This window comes from Pongo abelii, chromosome 6 (assembly GCF_028885655.2).
Source record: "Pongo abelii isolate AG06213 chromosome 6, NHGRI_mPonAbe1-v2.0_pri, whole genome shotgun sequence".
NCBI lineage: Eukaryota > Metazoa > Chordata > Mammalia > Primates > Hominidae > Pongo > Pongo abelii.
In genome coordinates, this window is record NC_071991.2 from 61,798,245 (window position 1) to 61,818,249 (window position 20,005).

At 41.1% G+C, this 20,005-nt stretch overlaps 1 protein-coding gene and 1 non-coding gene across 2 annotated transcripts in view; one reads left to right on the plus strand and one right to left on the minus strand.

Annotated features, from left to right (window-relative positions):
- Positions 1 to 20,005, plus strand: part of IGF2BP3 (insulin like growth factor 2 mRNA binding protein 3) — a 155,872-nt gene that overhangs the window by 70,750 nt on the left and 65,117 nt on the right. The gene's annotated exons all lie outside the window — the stretch shown is intronic.
- LOC112134500 (small nucleolar RNA SNORD65) lies at positions 4,841 to 4,911 on the minus strand. The gene has a single exon (XR_002915919.2). It is a non-coding gene; the product is annotated as a small nucleolar RNA SNORD65 (small nucleolar RNA).

A 20,005-nucleotide genomic window follows, 5' to 3' on the forward strand; every position in this document is an offset into this window, starting at 1 on the left:
CAATTCCTAATACAAGGCAGGAAGGATCCTGGATTATCAGACTCCTGGCAGTTCATGCTGGTGATGCTGATGGTGAACCCCCTCAGCAGGGGGCTCGCAATTGTTCCTCTGGTGGGTCTGTGTGAAGGCAAGTACTGCTGGGAAGGGGTCCTACTACTCGGCCACAGTGACTGAATCTTAAATATGGTTGGTGTCCTTACTTTTGGTTACTCTCTATCAGCAGAAAAGTTACAATTTTTAAATGGAGAACATTTCTTCAATCGTGGTTTAACAATCAGGGTTTTGGGCTGGGTGCGGTGGCTCACGCCTGTAATTCCAGCACTTTGGGAGGCTGAGGCAGGTGGGTCACTTGAGGTCAGGAATTCGAGACCAACCTGGGCAACATGGTGAAACCCCCGTCTCTACTAAAAATACAAAAATTAGCGTTGTGTGGTGGCACATGCTTGTAATCCCAGCTACTCGGGAGGCTGAGGCACGTGAATTACTTGAACCCAGGAGGTGGATACTGCAGTGGGCCAAGATCATGCCTCTGCACTCCAGCTTAGGCCACAGAGCGAGGCTCCATCTCAGAAAAGTAGGGTTTTGACAGCATCTTAAATACTTCTGCTCTTCCAGCTGACTCATTTTACACACAGTCATTACGCCGCGATGCATATGGTTGGCTTTGGTGTGTGCTTGTGTAGGTATTTATGGTTGGATCCATGCACACAGTCATGAGGTGGCTTTTGAAGTTGTTCTTGTGTGAAATGGAAATTCTTGGGCATCTAGGTATTTCTTAATTTTCAGTGAGTGGAACAAGTACAGCCAGATTGAAGGATGTGATTTTATCACGTACTTTGCTTTCTGAGGCTGGGTCAGCCTTAGTCAGAATGGCCCCTTTTGGTTGTAATGTTGGTGTGGCAGACAATACTTAGGCTATGAAGAACTTCTGATAGCATTGTCCTCAAAATGTTACCCTGGAGGAGCAGGAGCTGTGGCTCTCTAAGTCCAAAACCACCTGCTTATTATATAGCTTAGAGATACTACTTTTAATGGCAAAAACTCCAATTACTTTTGTACCAACCTAATATTTTGTTTTAGACTTTCACAGAATTGAATTGCATTAGAAATCAGATCATCTTAGATGCATTTGCCTATTTATGATCAGCAAAAAGTAATATAATACTTTGGAGAACTTTTGCACATTGTTTTAATGCATGATTTACTATCCTGGAGAAACAAGATATTGGAAACACAAATGTTTCTTTAGTTGCTCAGCTCCTGTGTGCCTCTTAGATGTACTGAGAACATGTTTAAGGATGCAAACTTTTTATAACATGTATCCCTTATCCACTAGCCAAGGACCTGGTGTGGCATTGAACTAAAGATATGACAACTTGTTCCAATGTTGGGGAAAAAAAAACTGGCTCATATGGCTCAGTGGGAGATGGTGTAGAAATGTGATTCCTTTCTTAGGAATTTTAAAGTGACTTTTTAAACCCTGTACTTTGGGAGTTTTCAAACGTACACACATTGAGAAAATAGTATACTGAAGCCCCCATCTACCGACCTTAATGATAGTCAACATTCTGCTTTTGTTTTACTGATCAATATTGCTTCACATTTTTTAGGTGGAGGAGAGGTGGATTATTTTAGAGCAATTCAATATGAGTGATGGTATAGAAAATGTACATGCTAACGTAAAATAAGAATAGGTATATTAGTTTCCTATGCTGCTGTAACAAATTAATCACAAACTTGGTGGTTTAAAGCAACAGAAATTAATTTTTGTTCTAGAAGCCAGGAGTCTGAAATCAGTCTCTGTGGGTTAAAGTCAAGGTTGTCATGAGAACTGGCTCCCTCTGGAAGTCTTACGGGAGAATCCGTTTGCTTCCTTGGTTCTAGTGCCTGGCTGTAGTCCTTGGCTTGCATGGTTTCCTCTTTCTTTTTCTTTTTTTTTTTAAATTTAATTTAATTTTATTATTATTATACTTTAAGTTTTAGGGTACATGTGCAGAATGTTCAGGTTTGTTACATATGCATACATGTGCCATGTTGGTGTGCTGCACCCATTAACTCGTCATTTAGCATTTGGTACCAAAACAGAGATATAGATCAGTGGAACAGAACAGAGCCCTCAGAAATAATGCCGCGTATCTACAACCATCTGATCTTTGACAAACCTGACAAAAACAAGCAATGGGGAAAGGATTCCCTATTTAATAAATGGTGCTGGGAAAATTGGCTGGCCATATGTAGAAAGCTGAAACTGGATCCCTTCCTTACACCTTATACAAAAATTAATTCAAGATGGATTAAAGACTTAAATGTTAGACCTAAAACCATAAAAACCGTAGAAGAAAACCTAGGCAATACCATTCAGGACATAGGCATGGGCAAGGACTTCCTGTCTAAAACACCAAAAGCAATGGCAACAAAAGCCAAAATTGACAAATGGGATCTAATTAAACTAAAGAGCTTCTGCACAGCAAAAGAAACTACCATCAGAGTGAAGAGGCAACCTACAAAATGGGAGAAAATGTTCGCAACCTACTCATCTGACAAAGGGCTAATATCCAGAATCTACAATGAACTCCAACAAATTTACAAGAAAAAAACAACCCCATTGAAAAGTGGGCGAAGGATATGAACAGACACTTCTCAAAAGAAGACATTTATGCCGCCAAAAAACATGAAAAAATGCTCATCATCACTGGCCATCAGAGAAATGCAAATCAAAACCACAATGAGATACCATCTCACACCAGTTAGAATGGCAATCATTAAAAAGTCAGGAAACAAGTGCTGGAGAGGATGTGGAGAAATAGGAACACTTTTACACTGTTGGTGGGACTGTAAACTAGTTCAACCATTGTGGATGTCAGTGTGGCAATTCCTCAGGGATCTAGAACTAGAAATACCATTTGACCCAGCCATCCCATTACTGGATATATACCCAAAGGATTATAAATCATGCTGCTATAAAGACACATGCACACGTATGTTTATTGCGGCACTATTCACAATAGCAAAGACTTGGAACCAACCCAAATGTCCAACAACAATAGACTGGATTAAGAAAATGTGGCACATATACACCATGGAATACTATGCAGCCATAAAAAATGATGAGTTCATGTCCTTTGTAGGGACATGGATGAAACTGGAAACCATCATTCTGAGCAAACTATCGCAAGGACAAAAAAACAAACACCACATGTTCTCACTCATAGGTAGGAATTGAACAGTGAGAACACATGGACACCGGAAGGGGAACATCACACTCCAGGGACTGTTGTGGGGTGGGGGGAGGGGAGAGGGATAGCATTTGGAGATATACCTAATGGTTTCCTCTTTCAAAGTGTACCACTTCAGCCTCTGCTTGTGTCCTCACATTGCCTTCTCTCTGACTTTCCCTCCTCTCTCACCCCTTTTGTAAGGATCCGTGATTACGTAAGGCTCACCCAGGTAATCCCATATAATATCTCCACCTCAAGATACTTAATTATACCTGCAAAGTCCCTTTTGCCGTATAAGGTAACACTCATAGGTTTTAAGCATTAGGAGGTAGATATATTTGGGACCATTATTCAATTTACCACCAGTGTAGTCAGCACTCAAGTGTCAAATAAATGGTAATAGGACCACAACCTTGAGAGTGGGGACTCTAAATACTCAGTGGTGAAATACATTAAGATAAAGTTCTTCAGTACCTAGAGGGATTTCTATGCAGAATACATTTTGTCATTTCATGTAGGGGATGCAGCATTCCTATTATGAGATGACAAGATAGAAGGAGGCATTTGTTGGTGTAAGGCCAGTTAGGTGTTGAAGGAGGCATGGTGTATGGCCAGTTAGGTGCTAGAAGGAGGCATGTGTTGGTGTAAGGCCAGTTTGAGACCTTAGAGGAGACGGCTGCAGTTCAATATCAGAGCCGAGATGGTGCTAGTTCATGGCTCCTGTCTCAGGCTTGACACTGACAGTTGACAACACGGTGCTCTCCTGGGCCTTAGGCCATTGTGTCACCCTCCCTGAACTGTGGAGCTGAGCTCCTTCCCTGTCCTTGCTTCTGCCTCTTCTTAGAAGCCTTTTTGAATGTGTCAGAGTGCCTACTATGTGCCAGAGGAGAATTTGCTGCAGAAGACAACTTTGATGTCTTATCCAAGTCAGCTTCTCTGGACTCGCAAAAAAACAGATTTCTCCTAGCTCTGATTTTCACTAAATGTTTCTGAGGTCTTGGTTATTCTCCACATAAACTTGGAGACATACTTTTCATTAAAATATAAGGCAGAGGTATGGGGTTTCTGGGTCTGAAACCCAGAATGGTCGAATGGAAAGACGGGGTAGGGACTTTGAGGGCAGCTTCTTACTGGCTATGAGACTTTGGATAAAAGTGACAACCATACAGAGTCCCTTTCCCATCTGTGAAAATGGGATTAACAAAAAAAAGTCCTTTCAGGGTCAATGTGAGAACCAGCAAATATGACAAGTGCCTCGCCCTGCTGCACTGTGAATTAACTTTTCTTGGAGGCATTTGTCCTTTGGCTGAAATTCACATGCTGTGTGCTCCAGTACTGTGAAGTGCTTTACTTCCTCAACCCCATCCTTCTCTTAGCTTCAGGACTTTTTGCATATGTTTTCTTTGCCAAGAATCCATTTGCTCTTTTTCTTTCCCCCCCAACAGTCTTATTTTGTTCTGGATCCTTTCCATCTTTCTTGATTCTCACCAATTATTTAGCCCTCAATTTAGACATCATTCCTACCACACTTGGATTAGACATCTCTCCTGTATTTCTCCCATACTTAACACTATGGTAGCACTTTGCATGTAGGCTTGCATTCTCTCATGTATTTTTTTGTTCTTCAGAAAACTAGGTTTATTGCTACACAATCTGCCAGTAATTCCAGCTCTTTTGGGTGATTTCATTATTTGACTTAGCATTGTGTGTGTGTGTGTGTGTGTGTGTGTGTGAAGTACATATTTCAGAAGTCAGAGTCTTCTCTGTTGCCCAGTGCAGTGGTGAGATCATAGCTGACTGCTGCATCAAACTCCTGGGCTAAAGCGATCCTCCCTCCTTTGCCTCCCAAAGTGCTGGGGCTATAGGTGTGCACCCTTCCCTGCTCCTACCCCCAAGCCAGCACTTTATATTTAATTGTCTTCTGACTTGTGTCTATTTCTCCCACCAGAGCTAAGGTGGATAGGGCTCTGTTCTCCCATGTTATCAAAGACTCAGAACAATGGCTAGCATGGACTTGCTGGTCAGTATTCCCTCACTGAAAGTGTATTGGTTGGGAATTTTTTCAACTCTGTAATGGGTTATTGGGTTTAAAAAAAAAAAAAGCTCACTGGATTTTTTTGTGTAGGGGTGGGGTAGCGGGGTGGGTATAAGAAAATAGGATATAAATTTGTTGTCTCGGGTCATTGAGGTTTGTATTTTTGTTATTTTCTTCTTTTTTTGAGATGGAGTCTTGCTCTGTTGCCCAGGGTGGAGTGCAGTGATGTGATCTCGGCTCACTGCAACCTCTGCCTCCCAGGTTCAAGCAGTTCTCCTGCCTCAGCCTCTCGAGTAGCTGGGATTACAGGCACCTGCCACCGCGCCCAGCTAATTGTTGTATTTTTAGTAGAGACAGAGTTTTACCGTGTTGGCCAGGCTGGTCATGAACTCCTGACCTCAAGTGATTCGACTGCCTCAGCCTCCCAAAATTCTGGGATTATAGACGTGAGCCACTGTGCCTGGCCTGTTGGTTTTTCAGTTAATTTTTTTCTTTTTCTTTGGCGGGGGCCGGTAGAGATGGAGTCTCACCATATTGCCCAGGCTGGTCTCAAACTCCTGGGCTCAAGCTGTCCTCCCGCCTCAGCCTCCCAAAGTGCTGGGATTATAGGTGTCAGCCATTGCACTTGGCCCGAGGTCATTGAGTTTTATTGATGGCAGAAATCACCGAAGTTCTTAAAAAAAGTTTTCATTTTTTTTTGTGTGTTTTTTTTTTATTTTTTGGTGGCGGCAAATGGAAATCTTGGTGCCAGCTATGTTGGCCCTTCACTAGCAGGGATCAGATGTTTTGGAAAGTATATTGCGGGTGTTTTATCTTGATCTGGTTACTTGTTTTAAATAGTTCAGGTTGTTTTGGTTAGGCTTTCTAATAGTAGTTGATCATAATATTCAGCTTTCTATTTTGGGGGAAGTTTAATTTCTTATTAAAAAATTTTTAAGGAAAACCTCAGACTTCAGTGTTGAAAAAATGAGTCACAAAGAAGTCAGAAGCATCAGTGAGGGCTGCTCCTTATGGCTGTGAAATTGAGCAGGCTGTGCCCCCAGATGCCAGCCTCATTAGGGTGGATTAATGCTAAGCTCCTCTGAGCTTACACCCATCATTACTCCATGTTCTCCTTTCTCAGCAAATCTGATGCCCATCAATTCTGAGCATGTTCTGTGCACTTCCAGTATTCCAGTATTGTTTACCACTACTTGAAGTTGCCCAGCTGAACAAATATTTCTGACTTCAGATAATTTGCATGGTATCTTTCCCATAAAGGACATGGCTTCATCGTGTTAATTTCTTTCTTGCTTAATTAAACACGAGCAAACCTTTCTTTTGTCACAGCTTTGTTTCTGTATGGTAGGAATTCTATTCTGACGTGCTGTTTAATTAATGTTTAAAAAAAGGACCTTTGCTTATATGCTTCCCTTGGCTACCAGAGACAGCTTTGTAGCGCATGATGGAGCCTGCATAATTTCTCACTGACTGTGTTTGCCTTGGTGTTGTCTGCTACTGAGTTTAAGGGTCACCTCTACTATGTATTTTTAAAATATTTAACTTCACCACTAACTTCATACCAATTTATTTTCAATCTTAATTTTTCCTGGCTTTATTTTTCTCTCATGGTTTGTTGTTGTTTTAGGGGAGGGTGGGGGCAGGGGAGACAGGGTCTCCCTCTGTCACCCAGGCTGGAGTGCAGTGGCATGATCACAGCTCACTACAGCCTCGACCTTCCAGGCTGAAGCAATCCTGCTACCTCAGCTTCCCGAGTAGCTGGGACTACAGGTACGCGCCACCACACCTGGCTAAATTTTATATTTTTTATAGAGACAGGGTTTCGCCATGTTGTTCCGGCCGGTCTCAAACTCCTGGGCTCATACACTTAGCTTGCCTTGGCCTCCCAAAGTAGATATGTTAAAAAGTCTTGTTGATTATAAATAGCTTTATCATTTTGGGAAGCAGATTTTTTAAGTCGTGCAGGTGTGTCAGTAGCTGAAAGACCTTGTTGTGTGAACTAGATTACCTTTAGAAACCTATAACACTAATAATTTTTTTTTAATCACACAACCCATATACCTGTCTGAAAGATTATGGTATACACAAGTGTAGGAATTACTGTTTATTTGCCTTATCAGAAAGTCTTGAAAGCATTATGGATTTGTGTACCCCCCTTATAACTTGACTGGCCTCTTAAGTATCCAGTCCATTGGTGAAGGTCACTGCTGGGAATCTACGGTACTTGTTCAGCCTCCTTTCTTCTGCAGCAGGAGGGACTCTCAAGGAGAGACTCTTCTCACTGATCCTAGATTAGGCCGCAGAATCCTTCTCACACAGGCTGTGGATAATCACAACCAGTTGTTTGCAGTTGGCATGCAAAATGAACATGATTGCCCCCCTTGGGCTAGATGATCTTTTAAGAGCCTGTTCATTTCAACTTCCATGTTTATTTTAGCTCCTTTGAGAATATAAAAATTCTCCCAATGTGTGAAGAGAGCACATTCAAATGGTCCATCATCTGAGAAACTCTCTAGGCCACTCATCTGTCCCTCCCAGATTCCCCTCCACTGACCCCTCTCAGCCTGTTTCCCTTTGGGGGCACGGTTTCCGAGTCCCTTAGAGTAGGGTTCAGAATTGAGCATAGTACTCACTACAGGCCTAAACTGTGCTTATTGCAGGGTGGAATCTTAGCTGTCCTTGACATTAGTTGACATTTGTTCAGTGAATAGAAGATCACATGCCCATATTCCTTACTCATGAGATGATCATCGGTTACGATTGAACTAGCTTTTAGTTATTAATAATAACTTATTATTGATTTACATGTTACAAGGTATGTGTGGGAGGGAGGCTTTTGTGAACGAGGTGTCTGATTTAACCACGTTGCCTGGTACTACCGTGAAGGACCATTCTGAGTGATCATTGGTGAGGCGATAGCACAGTTCTGCAGGGAAAGGGTCCTTCTGGAAGGCCACTCCAGCGGGCAGAAGACATCTTGAGTTGGATGAAAGCAAGTTCTCTTGATCACAGAAGCAAAGGTGGGTTAATTCCAAGGAAGCTAATGAGACTTGCTGAGTGTCCCCCAAGGAAGTCAGATATCAGAGTGTCCTCTAGGAACTCCTAAGAAATTGACCAGTGGCCACCTTTATAGCAACTGGGAGTTATATGCCACTCACTTTAATTTTTTAAATTAGAAATGTTGTTGGCACAGCGGCTCATGCCTGTAATCACAGCACTTTGGGAGGCCAAGGTGGGAAGATTTCTTGAGCCCAAGAGTTCAAGATCAGCCTGGGCAACATGATAAAACCCCATCTCTTAAAAAAAGTACAATAATTTGCCAGGCGTGGTGGCCCACGTCTGTAGTCCCAGCTACTTGGGAGGCTGAAGTGGGAGTATCCCTTGAGCCTGGGAGATTGAGGCTGCAGTGAGCCGTGATCATGCCATCATACTGTGGCCTGGATGACAGAGCAGCAAGACCCTGTCTCCAAAAACAAACAAAAAGAAGTGTTTGTGTTCACTTTAGAAAACAGAAAAAAGGGCTTAAAATCCTACCATTCAGAGGTAACTATCATTAATAGTTGTATGTTTGTGTGTGTGTGTATATATTTGTGTGTGTGTATATATATGTGCATATATATATATGTGTGTGTGTGTGTGTGTGTGTGTGTGTGTGTATATGATGATTAGCTGTCCTTGTCTTTTTTTTTTTTTTTTTCCTCCAAATGGTTTTCCATTTGTGACAGCACTACTTACTGAATCAGCCTTTTCTTGAGGTCAGCCTTTGTGCTATCCAGCACTGTGACATGTTCGCAGAAAGTGTTGCCTTTCTCATTTGAGGCTTAGCTAAGCTTGAGGAAGTCTTGGTTCATCAGGGTTAGTGAGGAAGGGACTGATGGATCTGCCCTCATTTTGGCCACATCTGCCATACTGTGGGCAGTACTGGCCATCAGTTTACAACATTCATGAATGTAGAGAAGAGCAGTCTCTCCTTCTTTACTACTTACCTTAAATACTTTCTGTAGGTTAGCTATGTTGGTTAGGGTGTGTAGCAGGTGACACCAGTATTGTGCGTTTTAATCTGGGTGCATTATCTTTTATGTCATTAATATCCTAGAAGAGCTATTAATGAGACGTGCTGGGTTGTTTGATTTTCAGTTTTGTTTCAGATGTTTAGCAATTTACTTATTGTTTCTTGAACTAAATGCATTGAAGAGTAAGGCCTAAAAGTAGTGGTTCATGAACATTCACTTGTAAAAACAGAAACATTCCTTCTCCTTGCCTCAAGTTCTTACTCATTTTGATCTTGCCATTCTACCTTCTGTGTTACAAATTATTCAACTAGGGTGTGTACTGAGCCTGTCTACAGACAATGATCAGTGCTTTTTATCATTTTAAAAAGACTTTTTCATTTGCAATCTTTTGGATGAAATGTTTCTCAGGTTATTCTGCCTTTTTTTGGTGATACTTGATTCTAAGTAGATGTCTGTAGTACCTTAGTCATTGTAATATAAGTCCCAGTTTCATGTTTTGTTTGGGGCTCAGTTCCAAAGAAGTTAAAAATTAATCAGCACTGGCTTCCAGGAATAGATCAGATAGTCTGAGTGTCTAAACCCATTACAGCTGTTAAAGCTGTCCTTGCACCCCTGGAAAGCGAGAGTGTCATGGATGGGTTGCGGCTATGTCAGTAACCATACAACTGAGATTTTAAAAGGCAATGACAAGGCCGGGCACGGTGGCTCACACCTGTAATCCCAGCACTTTGGGAGGCTGAGGCAGGCAGATCATTTGAGGTCAGAAATTTGAGACCAGCTTGGCGAATGTGGCTAAACCCTGTCTCTACTAAAAATATAAAAATTAGCTGGGTGTGGTGGCACACGCCTGTAATCCCAGCTACTCAGGAGGCTGAGGCACAAGAATCGCTTGAACCCAAGGGGTGGAGGTTGCAGTGAGCCAAGGTCGTGCCACTGCACTCTAGCCTGGGTGACAGAGTAAGAATCTGTCTTAAAAAAAAAAAAAAAAAAAGCCGGGCGCGGTGGCTCACGCCTGTAATCCCAGCACTTTGGGAGGCCAAGACGGGCAGATCACTTGAGGCCAGGGGTTCAAGACTACCCTGGCTAACATGGCTAAACCCCGTCTCTACTAAAAGTACAAAAAATTAGCTGGTGTGGTGGCGGGTGCCTGTGATCCCAGCCACTCGGGAGGCTGAGGCAGGAGAATTGCTTGAACCCAGGAGGCGGACGTTGCACTGAGCCGAGATCATGCCACTGCACTCCAGCCTCCTGGGCAACAGAGCGAGACTCTGTCTCAAAAAAAAAAAAAAAAAAAAAAGCAACAATAAATCCAAGGTGACAAAAACAGCAGTAAAGTTTTTAGCTGTCTTTTCAAAAATGAAAGTTGTGTGCTGTACAGTTGTGGTCTTGGCATTCCTGTGCTGCCTATACACAAGCTATGAAGAGGGAGAAAAGGGGGTAAAGGTGGTTGTGCTGTTACAGGTTTTGTATTTAATTCTAGCTGGCATGTGAGGGATTTCATTCATGTGCCAGAGTGGGAGGTCCTGGAGTGGGGTTGCCCTGCTGTCTGAATCTTCCTACCAGCTACTCCTAACAGAGCTCTCGTGGTTTACCCTAATCTAGCGGCACTCTTTGCTTTCCTGTAGCTCAGTGGCTTCATCTGTATTCTTGTCTTGGTCAGTCAAGGGACAGATCTACGCTTGTTCAGTTGGTATTTTGGTTTCAAACTGATTTTTTTTTCTTTTCAGAAGCCTCAGTTAAAGAATGACTTAAATATACGTCTTCCCCCATTATAAGTAATACAGGCTCATTGAATAAAATTTGGAAAGTAAAGTTCAAAAATATCTTGGCATATTACCTTTCATACTTCTATGCAGGTATACACACAAATTGAATTAGATCAGAGTGAATTTTTAGGCTATTTGATATTAACAAAACTTTTATAGAAATTCTATGTTGCTTTATACTTTCCCCCAGTAATGGACAAGACATTGTTTTTCCATATCCTCCCCAGCATACTTCATGCTAACATAATTCAAAATATTAGCCAATTTTGTCTGCAAAAACTAGCATCATTATTTCACTTGGCATATTTGCCTATCTTTGACCAATAGTCAAAGGGGTGTGTGTGTGTGTGTGTATTTTAGAGACAGGGTCTCACTCTGTTGCCCAGGCTGGAGTGTACTGGCTCAATCACGGCTCACTGCAGCCTTGACCTCCCAGTCTCCCAAGTAGCTGGGACTACAAATGCATACCACCATGCCCAGCTAATTTTTTTTTTTTTTTTTTTTTTTTAACAGAAGGGTTCTCGCTATGTTGCCCAGGCTGGTCTTGAACTCTTGACCTCAAGGCATCCTCCTGACTTGGTCTCCCAAAGTGCTGGTATTATGAGCATGAGCTACCACACCCAGCCTGACCATTTATTTTTGACTCTCAGTTCTATTCATGGCTTCTTTTCTCCAACTGTATATGTCTGATATTCTTCACACTTTTTGGGCAAACAGTTACAATGTGTTGATTAAAGATTTATCATCCAATTTCTTTTTCCCATCTGTGTAGTCTTGTAATTTAAAAAAAAAAAAAGTACTGAATATATTGCATGTAATTTCCTGCTTTTTTCTCACTTAAACCTTAAGCCTTTTTACACATTAAACATTGGGAGTTAGTGGGATATGGTGGCTCACCCGTGTAAATCCCAGCACTTTGGGAGGCCGAGGTGGGCGGATCACCAGGTCACGAGTTTGAGACCAGCCTGGCCAATATGGTGAAACCCCTTCTCTACTAAAAAATACAAAAATTAGGCGGGTGTAGTGGTGTGTGCCTGTAATCCCACCTACTCAGGAGGCTGAGGCAGGAGAATCACTTGAACCTGGGAGATGGAGGTTGCAGTGAGCCGAGATAGTGCCACTGCACTCCAGCCTGGGTGACAGAGTGAGACTCTGACTTTAAAGATGTGTTTATGTCCATCATACTTCAATAAAGCTGTTTTTTAAAAAGACATACTAATTCGACGATTTAAGTTGTTATAAATCAGAACAAAAGTGAGGATTATTCCCTTCTTTTTTTAATTGAGACAAAGAGAATAATTCTCACTTTTGTTCTGATTTATAACAACTTAAATCGTCGAATTAGTATGTCTTTTTAAAAAACAGCTTTATTGAAGTATGATGGACATAAACACATCTTTAAAGTGCACATTTTGATAAGTTTTAACCTATATATACACATGTGAAACCATTAAGATTTACCTATGATGTGTGAGTCAACAGCTTATTCCCTTTCATAACTGAGTAGTGGTTTGTTGTGTAGATATACTGCAATTTACTTGTTTACTTGTTGATGAACATTTGGGCTGTTTCCAGTTTTTAACTACTGCAGGTAAAGGTGCTATGAACATTTATGTGTAGGTCTCTATATGGATGTTTGCTTTTGTGAGGACCTACTTGTGACCCCCAGAGATAGTATGAAAATTATTTTAAACTAAAGACATTTGAGATTCAACAGATGCAGAAAGAAGCCTAATCAGAAATTCCTTACTTCAACTAAAGGCAGAAACTTCTGGGAATGAGGCTGCTAAAAATCCCCTCTCTCGGGGAATGTTCTTGGCCTAAAAAAAAAAAAGATGGAGAAGACCACTCTCGTCTGCATAAACAAATATTACCACAAAATTTATCTGTGTTCCCCTTGAAACCCATTTATCTTCCCATAGAAGCCTTTTCTCCCGTATCCTTTTTCCTCAGTTAATTGAGCTTGTAAATTCCCTTTTTTTTAGCTGTTTAGAGTACTGCTTTTGTGCACTTCCATATGCATATGAAAAAGTTTTGGTTTTTTTCTCCTGTTCATCTGTGCGTTGTCAGTTGAATACGTAGGCCCTCAGTTACTGAACCTAAGTTGATAAAGGAGAAAGTTTTTCTTCCTGGTATATTCATTTATCTCAGGTAAATACACAGGGGTGGAGTAACTGGATCATATATTTAATGTTTTTAAAAAATTCTACGCCAGGCACAGTGGCTCAAGCCTGTAATCCCAGCACGCTGGGAGGCTGAGGTAGGCGGATCTTGAGGTCAGGAGATTGAGACCATCCTGGCTAACACGGTGAAACCCTGTCTCTACTAAAACAAAAAATTAGCCAGGCGTGGTGTTGGGCACCTGTAGTCTCAGCTACTCGGGAGGCTGAGGCAGGAGAATAGCGTGAACCCGGGAGGTGGAGCTTGCAGTGAGCCGAGATCACACCACTGCAGTTCATCCAGCCTGGACAACAAAGCGAGACTCCATCTCAAAAAAAAAAAAAAAAAAAAAAATATATATATATATATATATATATAAACTTTTCCACAGTAGTTGTGCCACTTTATGTTCTCACCAGCAGGTCCAGTCCTTGACAACACTTGGTGGTTTAATTTTAGCCATTCTAAAATGGCTCTGCATCCTTGCCATAGGTGTGTAGTATCTCATTGTGTGAGTATGTGTGTGTGTTTATAATAACTTTATTGAGATATTCACATACCAAGTGGCTTCTTTTGCTTAGTATAATGCTCTCAGTGTTCATGGGTATTGTAGCAGGTTATCAGTGCTTTGTTCCTTTTTTAAAATCAGATAATTTAAATCAGATAATTTGAAACAAATTGTAGAATAGCCATAGGTTTACAGGGAAGTAGTACAGATAGTGTAGAGTTCCCACACACCCTAGACCCAGTCTTCTCTGTTATTAACATAATACTTGAGTATGGCACATTTGTCACAATTAAAGAACCAAATTATTATTTCATGGTTTATAGTAAACGAAATTCCATATTGTTACTCAGATTTCCTTAGTTCTTACCTAATATCCTTTATCTGTTCCATGATCCTGTCTGGGACACTATTTCATTGTCATGTTTCCTTAGGCTCCTCTTGACTGACTGTGACAGTTTCTTAAACTCTCCTTATTGATGATCTGGACAGTTTTCAGGAATATTGATCAGGTATTTTGTCGAATGACCCTCAGTTGGAACTTGTGTGAAGTTTTTCCCGTTATTAGACTGGGTTTATGGACTTTGTAGGAGGAAGACTTCAGATAAAATGTCATTCTCATTATATCAAGGGCACATACAATCAATATGACTTACCACTGATGTTGATGTTAACCAGCCTACCTACCTACCCACCTACCTTCCTTCCTTCCTTTTTCTTTCTTTTTTTTTTTTTTTTTGACAGAGTCTTGCTGTGTCGCCAGGCAGGAGTGCAGTGATGTGATCTCGGCTCACTGCAACCTCCACCTCCCAGGTTCAAGCAATTCTCCTGCCTCAGCCTCCCCAGTAGCTGGGATTACAGGTGCTTGCCACCATGCCTGTTTAATTTTTGTATTTTTAGGAGAGATGGGATTTCACCATATTGGCCGGGCTGGTCTCGAACTCCTGACCTCAGGTGATCCACCTGCCTTGGCCTCCAAAGTGCTGGGATTATGGGTGTGAGCCACCATGCCCAGCCCACTGATGTTAACCTTGATCACCTGGATGAAATAGTATCTGTTAGTTTGCACCACCACCCCTCCCTGCCAATACTTTGCACAGCCCACACTTAAGGAGTGGAGAATTACGCTCTATGTCCTTGAGGGTGGACCGTCTACATAAATTATTTGGAATTTCTCTCCTTGGAGATCTGTTCAATCTTCCCTATTTGTTCAGTCATTTGGCTTGTGGATATTTATTTTGTACTCTGGGCTATAGAGTACAAAACAGTATTCAACTATTTTGCTGTTCTGATGTTCCAGCTTTGGCTGTTGGGGGCTTCTGTGTCCCTTTGGTCACTCCATCATTGTGTGTTTCTGTGTGTGGTGGTTTTTTGTTGGTTGGTTGCGATTGGTTTTTCCTTTTTGAGTACGTACTTTCTGGCACTACAAGATATTTCAGGATTATCTTGTAGAATTCCTGCTTCATTCCTTGAAATAGCTATTTGTCTAAGGAGTTTTGGTTCCTTTTATTGGAGAATGGCTTAGGCACTCCATCCGCCTTGGCCTCCCAAAGGGCTGGGATTAGAGGTGTGAGCCAGCATGCCTGGCCAATATTTCACATTTTAAAAACTTTATGAAATGGATAATTTTTAAGCATTTACAAATGTAGAGAGAATAGTATAATAAATCTCCCCATGTACCTATCCCCTGACTTCAATTATCAGCTTAAGGCCAATCTCATTTTCTCTGTATCTATCCCACCTTTCTCTATCAGATAATTTGAAACACATCTTAGATAAGTAATTTCATTAGAAATTATTTCAGCATGTATCTCTAAAAGACATGAGCTTAAAAAAATCAATACTGTCACATATAAAAAATTCTCATAAACCATGAAGTCTGTTCAAATATCTTAGTTGGTTCACATTTGAAAAATTGTATTAGGATCCAAATAGGCTGGACGTGGTGGCTCACGCCTGTAATCCCAGCACTTTGGGAAGCTGAGGCAAGACAACTGCTTCATCCCAGACATTTGAGACCAGCTTTGGGCAATGTGGTGAGACCCTGTCTCTCTTTCTAAAAAAAAAAACCAAAAAATAGATGGGCGGTAGGGGGAATCCAAATGAGGTTTATATTTTGCAGTTAGTCGATTTAAGTCTCTTGACTTTTAAGTTCCCATTCCTTTTTTTATCTTCCCCCACCCCCTACCCCATTGGTTGAAGAAACTCTTTTATCCTTTCATGTTTAGGTTGGCTGACTTCATCCTTGAAGTACAGTACATGTTCCTCCGTCTTCTGGATTCTTGTGAATTGGTGGTTAGATTTAGAGCAGTGATCTCAACCTTAAATTTTAAAAATTCTAATGTCCAGGCTATGTCTCATACTAATTTGAATTTCTAGTCTTAGGATCCAGGCATCAGTATTTTTAGCTCCTCAGGTGATTGTACTGTGCTGCCAAGATTGAGAACCACAGTAGATCTGGGCATATTCAGATTCACTTTCTTTCTCCCTCCCTTCCACTTCCCCTCTTTCTCTTTAAGCAAGAATACTTCATAGATGGTAGTACAGACTTCTGTCAGGAAGTACATACTTGGTTTTCTCTTTTTGTAATGTTAGCAGCCATAGATTTGAGAGCTCCATTATTTCATAAAGGGAGGCAAAAAGGTCATTTTCCAATTCTATTATTCTTTCATTTATTAATTGAAACACTTCTATAAAGAGAAACTCCCAGATACTATTTGGTTACTGCCAAAATTTAATTTCTATAAGAAAGGCATTAATGTTTGATTTTACAGATGGCTTATCAACTTATAATGGGGTTGTGGTCCTGATAATGCCATTATAAGTTGAAAATATTGTAAGCTGAAAATTCATTTAATACACCTAACCTACCAGGTAGGATTTTTTTGTTTTGTTTTGAGATAGAGTCTCACTCTGTCACTCAGGCTGGAGTACAGTGTTATGATCTTGGCTCACTACAACCTTTGCCTCTGAGGCTCGAGTGATCCTCCCACCTCAGCCTCCTGAGTAGGTAGAACCACAGGCACGCACCACCACACCCAGCTAATTTTTGTATTTTTTGTAGAGACGGGGTTTTGCCATGTTGCCCAGGCTGGTCTTGAACTCCTGGGTTCAAGTAACCTGCCTGCCTCTGCCTCCCAAACTGCTGGGATTACAGGTATGAGCCACCTCGCCCAGTGCCTACCAGGTGTTATATAAAGATCCATTTATGGCCATTCTTTTTAAAGGGCTGCATAATTGGAAAAGACTAATATATTTTTTGTTTGGGTTGTATAAATTGTTTCCAGTCTCATAAATAGGGCTTTGTTAAGCTGCTTTGAGACAATTTATATACCATACAATTCACCCATTTAAAGTGTACAATTCAGTGTTTTTTAATGTATTCACAAATACATACTACCACAATTAATTTTAGAATATTTTTATCACCTAAAATTCTGCACCCTTTAGATATTGCTCTCCTGTTCTTTCCCCCTACTGAACCCCCATCACCCCACCCCACTTAGTCCTAAGCATCTGTTAATCTTTCTGTATTTCCCTATTCTGGGCATTTCATATAAATGCAGTCATATAATATGTGGTCTTTTGTGTCTGGCTTCTTTCACTTAGGAAAGTGTTTACAAGGTTCTTCAATGTTGTTGCCTGTATCCAGACTTTATTTTTTATTTTTATTTTTTTTTGAGATGGAGTCTTGCTTTGTTGCCCAGGCTGGAGTGCAGTGGCACGATCTCAGCTCACTGCAACCTCTTCCTCCCGGGTTCATGCCATTGTCCTGCCCAGCCTCCCGAGTAGCTGGGACTACAGGTGCCCACCACCACGCGCGACTTAAGTTTTTGTATTTTTAATAGAGACAGGGTCTTACCGTGTTAGCCAGGATGGTCTTACCGTGTTAGCCAGGATGGTCTTGATCTCCTGACCTCATGATCCGCCCGCCTTGGCCTCCCAAAGTGCCGAGATTACAGCTGTGAGCCACCGTGCCCGGCTCCAGACTTCATTCTTTTTATTGCTGAGTAATACTCCACTGCATAATTATACCACGTTGTTTATCTGTTCGTCAGTCCATGGACATTTTGGTTGTTTCCACTTTTTGGCTATAGTAATGCTTCTATGTACATTAATGTATGATTTCTTGTGTGAACATGTGTTTTCATTTTTCTTGGGTATGTTTCTAGGAGTTCAATTGCAGAGTCACATAGTAACTTCATGTTTAACATTTTGAGAAATTGCCAGACTGTTATCCAAAGTGGCTGCACCATTTTACATTCTTGCCAGCGGTATAAGATAGTTCTAATCTCTTCATTTTCTTTGCAAACACTTGGTATGATCTGACTTTTTGATTATAGCCTACTGAGTGTAAAATGGTATCCTCTTGTGGTTTTCGTTTGCATTTCCCTGATGACTAATGATATCAAGCATCTTTTCATGTGTTTATTGAGCATTTGTAGTATATCTTCTTAGACAAATAATCTGAGTAGACATTTTTCCAATCTGTTAATGGATTATTTGTCTTTATTATTGAGTTGTAAAAGTTACTCATATACTTGCTGGTTAGCCTCCATGTAAACATCTAAATCCATCAGCCTGCGTGTCCTGATTTTTGCTACACTTCCATCACTATTCACTGTATTTGAATAATTAGTATTAAAGACTAGTTTATCAAAATAATCTATGTAGTTATATTGTTTCCACACATGGCTTTGCTTAGGTGTGTTTGTTTGTTTTGAGACAGAGTCTTGCTCTGTCACCCAGGCTGGAGTGCAATGGTGCCATCATAGCTCACGGCCACCTCTATTTCCTGGGCTCAAATGATCCTCCTGCCTCAGCCTCCCAAGAAGCTGCATCTGTAGGTGCAAGCCACTGCACCTAGCTGATTGATTTTTTTTTTTTTTTTTTTTTGGTAGAGCTAGGTTTTTCTGTATTGCCCGGGATGGTCTCAAACTCCTAGGCTCCAGCAAATCTCTACCCTCCCTTACCCCTCCACCTCTGCGTTGGCCTCTCAAAGCACTGGGATTTACAGACATGAGCCACCACACCCAGCCTTGCTTAAGTATTGAGTTTGTTATGGGGTTCTAGAATTTTGATCTTTATACTTACTTGTCTGAGGTGTTACTGATGGGCAAGGCCATTTTTGTTTTACCATAAGGCGTATAGTAATTGGATAAAAATTAATGGTAGGAGGGTAGTTATTGAGATGGCAGATGATGCACTGATTGTGATATAAGTGAATTTGTATTTAGCTGAACTTTTGGTCATGATTAAAATTTTAACAGATGCAGTGCTTGAATTTGTTTTTAGCAATTTTACTGCTTCTGTCTATAAAATACGTTAAACAATGAGAGAATATTTCTCTTACGATACAGTTGGAATCCTAGGAAACTTTATCTTGGAAAAAAAATAAACCTGGTAAGATCAAATTTCATTTTACTCAAACTACAGTGTTTTCTGAAAGATGCAGGAGTTGCTATTCTGCCAACCTGTTTTGTTGTATTCAGAGATAATAACCTGTGTAGTGCCCATTACATAGTGAAGTTTTTTGTTTTTTGTTTTTTTAAAACAGGGTCTTTGTTGCCCAGGCAGGAGTACAGTGCTGCAACCACGGCTCACTGCAGCCTCAACCTCCTGGGCTCAAGTGATCCTCCCACCTCAGCCTCCTGAATAGCTGGGACCACAGGGGTGTGTCACCACACCTGGCTAATTTATTTTTTGTAAAGATGGGGTCTTCCTATGTTGCCCAGGCTAGTCTCCTGAGCTCGAATGATTCTCCCACCTCGGCCTCCCAAGGTGCTGGGATTATAGGTGTGAGCCACTGCACCAGGTCACATAGTGATGTTTTAATGAACAGTGCAAATGTTACATCTTTGCCCAGTGATTATTGTTAATTTTAAACTTTGGACTTTGACATTAAAAATTAAGTTTTAAGGCCGGGTGCATTGGCTTAAGCCTGTAATCCCAGCACTTTGGGAGGCTGAGGTGGGTGGATCATTTGAGGTCTGGAGTTCGAGACCAGCCCTGCCAACATGGCAAAACCCCGTCTCTACTAAAAATGCAAAAATTAGCTGAGCGTGGTAGTACGTGCCTGTAATTCCAGCTACTCAGGAGGCTGAGGCAGGAGAATTGCTTGAACCTGGGAGATGGAGGTTGCAGTGAGATGAGGTCATGCCACTGCACTCCAGCCTGGGTGACAACAGTGAGACTCCATCTAAAAAAAAAAAAAATTAAAATTTAACTTAAAATTTTAAAATCAGCCATCACTTTAGTGAACATGTAAGCATATATAAGTAGAGGGTGTATAATAAATCCTCATGTAC